The sequence below is a fragment of the Gavialis gangeticus genome, unplaced genomic scaffold (assembly GCF_001723915.1).
Source record: "Gavialis gangeticus isolate Ggan-Ray unplaced genomic scaffold, GavGan_comp1, whole genome shotgun sequence".
NCBI lineage: Eukaryota > Metazoa > Chordata > Crocodylia > Gavialidae > Gavialis > Gavialis gangeticus.
The window spans coordinates 553,694-562,622 of NW_017729019.1; positions in this window are offsets into that span (position 1 = coordinate 553,694).

Here is an 8,929-nt window from a genome sequence, read left to right on the forward strand (position 1 = left end):
CGCCAGCCCCGGGCCGGGCCCTGCTGCTGCCCCGGGCCGGGCGCCGGCCGCCGCGGCTCGAGCAGGGCCTGTGGGGGCCGCGTTATCCCCCCCCGGGCTTCCCTGTGGAGCCCTGAGCTTTCCCTTCAACCCCTACACTTCCCTATGGACCCTCGGGCTTCCTTATCAGCCCCTACACTTCCCTGTCACCCCCTGAGCTTTCCCATCAACCTTTAAGCTTCCCTATGGACCCCCCGGGGCTTCCCTCCTGCCCTGGTTTCCTCTTACTAGCCCCAGTCCGTGGCCCCCCGAAGCGAGGGGGCTTGTAGGTTTACCTCGGCGCGGCCGTAGGCGCCTCCTGTGCTGAAAGGGGGCACACCCTGGGCCTGGCTAGGGGTTTTTTCCCCCCTGGTTCCTCTCCCACTGATTCGGTGGCGCTGCCAATGGCACATCCAATAGGCCTGGTTTTGGCCTTGAGGGGCCCGTCAGCACCACGGGGCAGGGGGGAGAGGGAAGGGAACGCGGCTGGAGACCACTTGAGGCTCCTCCCTGTGTCGTGGGCAGGGCCCGTGCTGTAGGCGGAGGCACGGGCACATCTGCCACCCGGCTCAGGACTTTGGGTCTGTTTCTAAGGCAGGGCAGTGTCTGAGCGGTTGCCCTCCCCACTCCTCCCTGTGCCAGGAAAGAAGAGGGCAGAGAAGGGGGAAGGTGCTGGGGTATCCACCCTTCACCTGGCACCTTGCAAACCCTCCCACTTCCAGCCCCTGGAGGCTCCAGCACAACGGACCCCACGTTCCCCATTCAGATGCAGAGATGAGAGTCACTTCATTACCCTGGCAGCTCTGGTTTAAAAACCACCCACCACAGCCCCTCAGCCCTCTCCTTTGATTTGGGGGAAATCGATACATGTGTTCCACCAGGGCTGGGCCTGTGACTGGGTTGTTAACTATGAGGACCCCTGAATGAACAGCACTCGGGCAGGTAATTTACCATCCGATCCACGAGGATAAGGGGAAACCAATATAAATAGTCAGTAATAAAACTGTTTACTGACACCGGGCATTCTTTAAATGAGATTTGTATGCAGGGGAGCGAGCCTCAGATAAGCTCTCCAGCTTACCATTATTGACTCTTGTCCAGTATAGCTAGCACTGTTATTAGAGCCACAAAGCAAGGAGACTCTATCTTCATAAAGCACCTGATAATATTAATAGGGAAGGGAGCCGTATCGGAGTTGAAAAGGAGCCGGGGCGCGACGCAGCCTTATTAGTTCTGCTTAAAGAGCAGTCGTTAGTGCTGTCAGCAGAGAGATGCTTTCCCAGGGCCTGCAAGGCCTGGCCAGGACCTGCTGCGTTCCCAGAGACATTTGCACTCGGTATCCTGTGCTGTTGTGGCTGTTTTGGTCCTTCCGTCTGAAATCAGTCAGGATGACTGCCCTCTTTTCCCCAATGGAGAGAGACAGAGCAGTTACAGGCCTGGTCTTTCCAGGAGATAAGAACCTGCAGCTCCCCCACACGCCCCCTGAACTTGGGGGGGGGATCTGCCCTGGGAGGTGTCTCAGGCTGTGCTCCTTGTCAGCGAGAGCTCTGCGTCTGGTCCCAGTGATCTGCCCAGAGCTGCGAGCAGCAACCTGACCCCAGCAGTCTTGTTGCAACTCAGTGGGCGCGTCTACACGTGCACATTTACTGCTCAGTAATTTAGGTTATTGTGTAGTAACCGACAATTACTGTACGGTATGGGCATGGGTCTAAACGTGCATGTCCGTGCTGCGCAGTAACTGTGGCGACTTATGCCGACTTGGACGTAAATTTGCTACCTCCATGATGCAGGTAGCAAATTTGTGCTCGATTCATTACTGCACAGTAATGCACATGTAGATGCCTTACTGCGCAGGAACACTGTGTGTATAGACTGACTTGGGAATAACTTTAGCCCCACGTCAGTCCACACACAATGTTACTGCACTGTAACACCTGCACGTGTAGATGCCAGCCTAAAAACTGCTTACTGTGCTGTAAATGCACACGTAGGTGCGCCTGGTGATTCTCAAGCAGGGTGTTCATAGATTTATAGATGCTAGGGTCGGAAGGGACCTCAACAGGTCATCAAGTCCGACCCCCTGCCTGGGCAGGAAAGAGTGCTGGGGTGAGATGACCCCAGCCAGATGCCTATGCAGCCTTCTCTTAAAGACCCCCAAGGTGTTGCAGCACCCTGGGGTGCCTAGACACCTTTTGGGGGTGCCTCACAATGTTAGCAGTGCTAGGTATGCAGACAAGATAAACCCAGAGGTTTCAAATAGAAATTCTTGGGGCTAAAACCCTTCCGCCCTGCTATGCTCTTCCTGAGTTCCTTGCAACAGAAGACGTGCTCTAGTGTTTTTTTTGTAGTAAAAAAATGGGTGAAAACGAAGAGCTGGCATTTCTGAGGGCAGCCTCGAGTGGGTAAAGGCTGAGAACAACTGTTTTAGCCACTCGGTTACAGTCCAAGAGGGGATCTAACTCCAGCATCCTGGCTCTCACTTCCCTTCTCCAAACATCAGACATGCCCTGTAAGGACGGAGGCAGCCTGTGGCCTTCCCACACCCAGGGGCTCTGCCTACCTCTCTGCCTGTCATTATCTGCCTCCCTCTGTCATCTCCAAATAACAGGTTCAAAGTCCAGTTAGCCTGGCTGGTAATGGAGGGCCACCAGGAGGCCTGAATTGACTCGCTCCACCTCCACCCCACTCAGAGAGGGTGTTTGTTGCCTCTGTTTGCAGAAGAAATGCAGCTTGGGTCTTGACATGATGATCCAAGGAGTAGCGTCAAGCGTTTGCCACCAACCTCTAGGCTGAACGAGCCCTGGGAGGACATGAGCTGACAGATGCGGGCAGGACCTGTGCCAGTTTGTGTCTGCACTAGGAATGGCTCACTTAGCCCAGCCCTGTGCTCCTCATTCAGGCAGAACCTGCACTGGCTTCCAGAGGCTCAGTGGCCATCAGTGAGTGAAGGCCAGGGTGCTGCAGTGAGCTGCTGCACAGCCACAGCAAAGAGGAGCCCCCAAATCTTTTCCCCTTTGAAGACCCTTCTCAGCCCCATCATGACTGCTGCTGCCAGCTGCACAGACGCGGGTCGGATGTCCAAAGTGCTTGGAACGGGAGTGGCTCTTTTAGGGGAGCTGTGGGGGGAGAAATCAGGGCATCAAACTTGGGGCAGGGAGGGAGGGGGCTTCTTTTAGTAAGTGCTCACCAGATTGGAGATAGAGAGACTAATGAGACCCCAATTAAAGTCAAGGGGGAGAAATTAAGAGTGGGATAAATGAGGGCAGCAGAAACAAAGGGGGAAAACACCCTTGTGTAGCAGTTAGAGGAGAGGAGATCAAAGGAGAGCTGGGGGGCAGAGGGAGAGCCCATTTCCCAATTGTGCTTTGAGCCGATTCTCTTGGAGGGCTGCCCCTTCCCTCTTCCCCAGCTCTACCCCCATGCAGCGTCTGGCAGAGGCACGCGGGCATCTCTGGCCCCGAAGCCTTTCCATGCAGTAGTTAGCAGTGGCTCTCATGCTGTCTATCCCGACAGGGGCCTCTGCAGTCAGGGCTTTCCAATGCAAACTCAACAAGTGCGCTGCTCTCAGTCGTTCCCTCCCTCTCCTTTCGGGAGCCTTTGATCCTACCGGGGGGCAAACAGGTGGGCATTGATGGGGCACAGTACCTACTCTAGGCAAGGTTTCCCTCCGCTTCTGTGGGAGCAATGCCTGGCCTCCCATCAGCAGATACAGCTCTGTAGCAGTCTGGCTCCATCTTCATCACTCTCTCAAAGCTCCTCTTGCCTCTGAAGCCCAAATCGCATGTCCGATCTGAAATGTTGCTGGAACTGTGGTGCCGCCAAGTTACTGGAAAGACGCTTCTCGAGTCAGCTCTACACTTAAAAACAGAGCCAGGACACATTCAGCCTGGCCGTCCCTGCGTTCCTAGGCCTTGCGCTGCTTCCCTGCCAGAGGGATGAACATCAGGGGTTAAATCTGGGCCTAGACATTATTTCCCCATTTGTTGTCTCTGGCTAAGTGCAGGTTGAATCTGCCACCACCTGACAGCGGTTATTTATGGCTGTTGTTCTTGTCTCCCAGGCGCAGAGGGGCAGCAGGCAGGAGGCGCAGGGAATGGATGACTCTCTTTGAGGAGTCATTTGGGTTTCTGACGACAGCGCTTTAGCATTCCAGGAGAGTCCCGTGACCCAGAGCCCTGTAAAATATTCCTACCGTGAAGGAAGCGACAACGAGGCAGTGACATGTGAAATGAGGGCTGTAAAAGCCAGGCCTCCGCTGCTGTCCCCTCCTGGATACACGCTCACCTAACCTTTCCCTCCTTGACTGGGATTGTGTCTCATCCGCTGATGTGCCTTTGAAGCATCATCTGCACCAGACACGTGCCAAAGGCACTGGGAGATGGGAATAGCTGTGTCCTACTGATTTATTACCGTATTTTGGTAGTTCCCGCTGATCTTCAGGTTCTGGTGCACATTCTGGGCACACGTCAAGTGGGAGATGGTTTCCCATAGGATCTGCTTGAAAACACTTTGATCTAAGCGGACAGGGGGAAAAAGCAACATGGAGCATTAAGGTGGAGAGAGATGCCCAAGGTAAGAGGGAGAGTTTGTGGAAGAGCCAGCATTTGAACCCTAAAGCTTTAAGGACAAGACCGTTCTCCTCCCCTTGGGGCTTGGCTCTGCCATTGATCTGGGGCCTTGTCCAGGAAAGACTTAAGCGCTCTCTTATTTTTAAGCTTGTGCGTCATCCTCTTGATTTCAGTAGGACTCGCCTTGTGCTTGATGTTAAGCAGGTGTTGAAGTGCTTTGCTGGATTGGTTTCACAGTGCCTTGGGAAACTTCCTTCCGCAAAACCCTGGCTTGGATCGCTCTTAGGCTGTTGTGGGATTGAAATCTAAATGCAAATTTTTGCAGGTGGCACCTGCTTTTCTTATGGGCTGAAGCAACAAGGTAGCTCAGCCTCCCCTCTGAGTTTCCCAGCTTGCGGGTGTTGTAACCTGGATCCCAATTGTGCAGCTGGGGCCGGGTCTCTTGGACAGTGTGTTTGTGAAACCGCCTAACAGTCAATCTAGAGAAACATCCAAGACCCCCGAGATCAAAACTGGGTGCCCCTTGTAAAGGAGCTGCGCTGTCTCCCAAAGAGAAAGGAGTCTGAGAAACCACCTGCAAACCTATTGCACATTAGTTTGTGTTATATAAATTGGTCAGAGAAAACAAAAGAGCGTGACCTGCTACTCTGGCAAGTCTTCTGATGCTGGAGTATAATCTACAACAGTTCATTGGGGAAACTCGTTAACCAAATTAGCCTTCTGCGGGTGAGATCTGACCCACAGAAAGGGCACCAAGAAGGAGCAGCTCTTTTAATTTAATTTTAAATGATTCTGAGACACTCCCGAGCTTTCAGGACCCAAAAGCCCTCCAGCCATCAGGCGCCTTCATTTATTTTAGTTTAAAGCCACACAACTGTGAAAGGAAATGCCACCTTGGAAGAGGCCAGCGGCTCATGCAGACTAGCGCCTGAGCTTGGATATTGAGGGCACGCCACACAGTAGTTAACAGAGCTGTGTTATCTCAGAGGCAGGAGGCTGGATGCCACCTCTCTTTATCACTGTACTTATGGCTTCTGTTATCACAGTACTTGAGCTCCTCGTTACCTTTAATGGACCCGCTCTCGCAACACTCCCTGGAGATAGGACAGTGCTATCTGCTTCGCTCCCGGGATGGGGAACTGGGGCATAGAAACATGGGGGGGGGCTTGCTGGGGGGGAGGGAAGGGACACCAGGGAGGCTGAAGGCAAAGCAGGAAATTAAACTGGGTTTTTGAGAGTCACAGGCTATTGCTCTAACCATTGGGCCGCCCTTCCTCTAGCAGCCTGTTGTCTTTTTCTATGTGATGCTGGGTAATTTTGGGCCTTGGCCAGTGCCCATTCAAGTGAGCGGAAAGGCTTCCACTGAGTTAAGTGGGAATCAGATGGGGCCATTTGTGCCTGCTAATAAATAGCCTTTGCCATTCGAATGCTACGTAATTATATGTTTAATTCAACCGCGCGCTTGCAGAATGAGAGCCGATTGCTTGCACGGAGACAGCACGGTGGGCATGCTTGGCGTGTGTGATCTGATTCCCTCTCATGTGACAGTCATTTGGTTCATGCAGCCGCTTCTGTAGTACCGTACTAACGAGCTTCACAGCGCCATAGCCAGCAACAGAGACAACACTGGTCTCCTGGGGTGTGTCTGCACTGCAGTCGCCGATGTGACTTCAGGGGAGCGAAGACTCCCTGAGCCAGCTCAAAGCAAGCAGCCTAGCTGGGGAAAACACTCAGGGAGTTAGCCTATGCTGAGCTCCCTGCTGCCACAGGGGCAGGGTTGCTGGCAACCCAAGCTAGCTGACTCGGTGCCAGCTAAGAGAAGTCTACACTACTCAGCCGTGTAGGCATGGCTGCTAAGGGTAAGGCTCAGCCCCTGTCTGCATGAAAAGGTTTTCCTGGTGGCTGGCAGGCAGCTGCCTTAGAGTGCTGTCCCCTTGGACACACGGCCAGCGCGCTGTGTCCTCACCGTCATAGATTGTACCTGGAAAGCCTGTGCTGCACTGTGGGGGGATACCCCCAAATTCCCCACATCACCACCTAGCATCCCGACTTATGGGCTAATTTTGCAGTGCGCTGCACTTTCCTTGTGGGAGTTTGGGGTTCCCTCGTTCCAGCCCATAATCCCGTTTTAAAACTCCCACGGTTCCTCCGTCGCAGCCCGTAACCTGATCATTTGAGGGCCAGGTTTTAATCTCTCTACTGTCTTGCTGGCAGAAGTATGGACATCCAACAGGTCAGCAGGGCTCCTGAAGGAAGGACGCTGGACTCTTCTGCACCTGAGGAACTACAGGAATGACCGCAGCGGCTGGACATGCAGCAGCAAAAATGAAAACGCCGAGGAGAAGCAGCGTGAGCCAGACACTGCAAGGTAATTGCCAGATGTAGCAGACGCAGGCTGGCCAGTTGCATGATGTGGAGCCGTGCTTCTGTGCCCAGGAAAAAGGATCAGTTCACACTGGGACAATCAGCAATTGTTGCCCAAGGTTCAGGGATGGAAAGCCACGCGTGTCTGGAGCTGTGCGCCACGGGCTCCAGAATGGGTAGTGATCCCACTGCACAAGGGGGTCGCCTTGGATGGCTTTCGATGGTGGGTGATCATCAATTTGGGGTTAGAAATTCCTAGCTGGGGATGGTCATTTCCCTGCTGCTACATGCATCCAGCTTGGGTTTTTTTCATGTTCCTCAGAGCCATCGGGTGTTGGCTGCCACCCAGACTGGGGATTTTGACTGGGGTGTGCCAGTGCTCCTGCTGGGACTTAAACCTGGAGTTTCCTTGCTGGAGGAGCTTGCCCCTCTGCTCAAGGTCAGACCAATTGCTGCATTTAGGGTCAGGAAGGAACTTAACCTCGTGCTTGGATTTGGATGGGCTGCGGGGGTTTTTACCTTCCCCTGCTTTACCCGTGGCAGGGTTGGGTGTGACACCTTGTGCTGTGTCAGGGTTGACTGGGTAGTTTTGCTAAGAGGTTTAAAACTGGATTCAGTGAGGATGGTTTGGATAGGGGTGATCCTGCCTCAGGCAGTGGGTTGGACTAGGTGACCTCTGGAGGGCCCTTCCAGCTCCATGTCTCTATGCTTCTACGACAGGCCGGCAGCACCATTAAGCACAGGTGCTTCGGATATTTCAGGTACAGTGCCTGGTAGCTGTTAGAGAAGGTTGGGTGATTTTTTAAGAGCAGGTTAGACTCCTTCTTGAATAGGGTGTTATTTGTCAGGCACGATCCTGCCTTGTGCAGGGAGGGTTGGACTAGACGTGACCTCTTGAGGTCCCTTTCAGCCCTGCATTTCTACACTGCTGTGTCCTTCTGTACAAGACTGATGCCAAGCTGTCTGCAGGGAGTTATAGATAGATTTAGTGCAGTGGATCCTCAGAGTATCATGGGACAATGCCTGGGGCTCACATCCTGACTCCCCTTCTCCCCACACCACTCCTGAATGCACAGAGAGAAGGGGGGGCCTTTGCCATGGTTAGCAGATCCTTGGGGCCATTTCACCGACATTAATATTGATTGCAAAGTCCACTGTGGTTCAGTGGTATAGGGCCCTTGTCTGTCACACAGGAGACCTGGATTCAATTCTGGGCTGCTTATACAGCTATGGAGGCACCAAACATCTGGACTCAGTCTGGCCTTTGGATTCGGTCTCAGTGACTTAAAGGGGAGATGGAAGGTCTGGGCAGCCTCCATTTCTCCAAACTCCTGCCTAGCTTATGCATTGAAGGTCTGGGTGACCTCTCACACATACACCATGATCCAGAAGCACTGATGGTTGCCAAACCAAAGCAATGCTGATTGTGATGTGATGCTCACCGCTTTGTTGGAGAAGCTGTATACAGGGGCATGTTTCCTGGACTGGGTTAATTGCACCGGTGGTGTTGTGATGCCAACTGCGATTCTTCCCTGGATCGTTGTTCTGTACACTGGACAGCCGCACGGGCAGATTTAACTACTGTCTGAGATGATGGTTGAATGCGATTGGAGTACCTTGAAAGGACACTGGAGGGGCCTCATACTCAGGCTGGATTTCAGGGAGCTAAACCTTCCTGTTGTCATTGCCAGGAGCCTAATACAAGATATTTGTGAAACATAGGGGGAAACATTCCTGGCAGGGGAGACAAGGAAAGACAGCTGGTTTTGAACAGCCAGATACAAGGGCAATTACAGCCCTTCAGTGGGCTCCTGTATCGGTGAGGGAAGGCGTCAGGGCTCACGGTGACAGTGATGTGCATCAGGATGCGTCACTGTGAGTAAGATATATTCAGCTGATCAGAATTTTAAATAAGTCATCAGCCCATTAATGGATCTGGGCAGGGGAGACTGGTTTGGGGGTCACATATCTACCTTGTA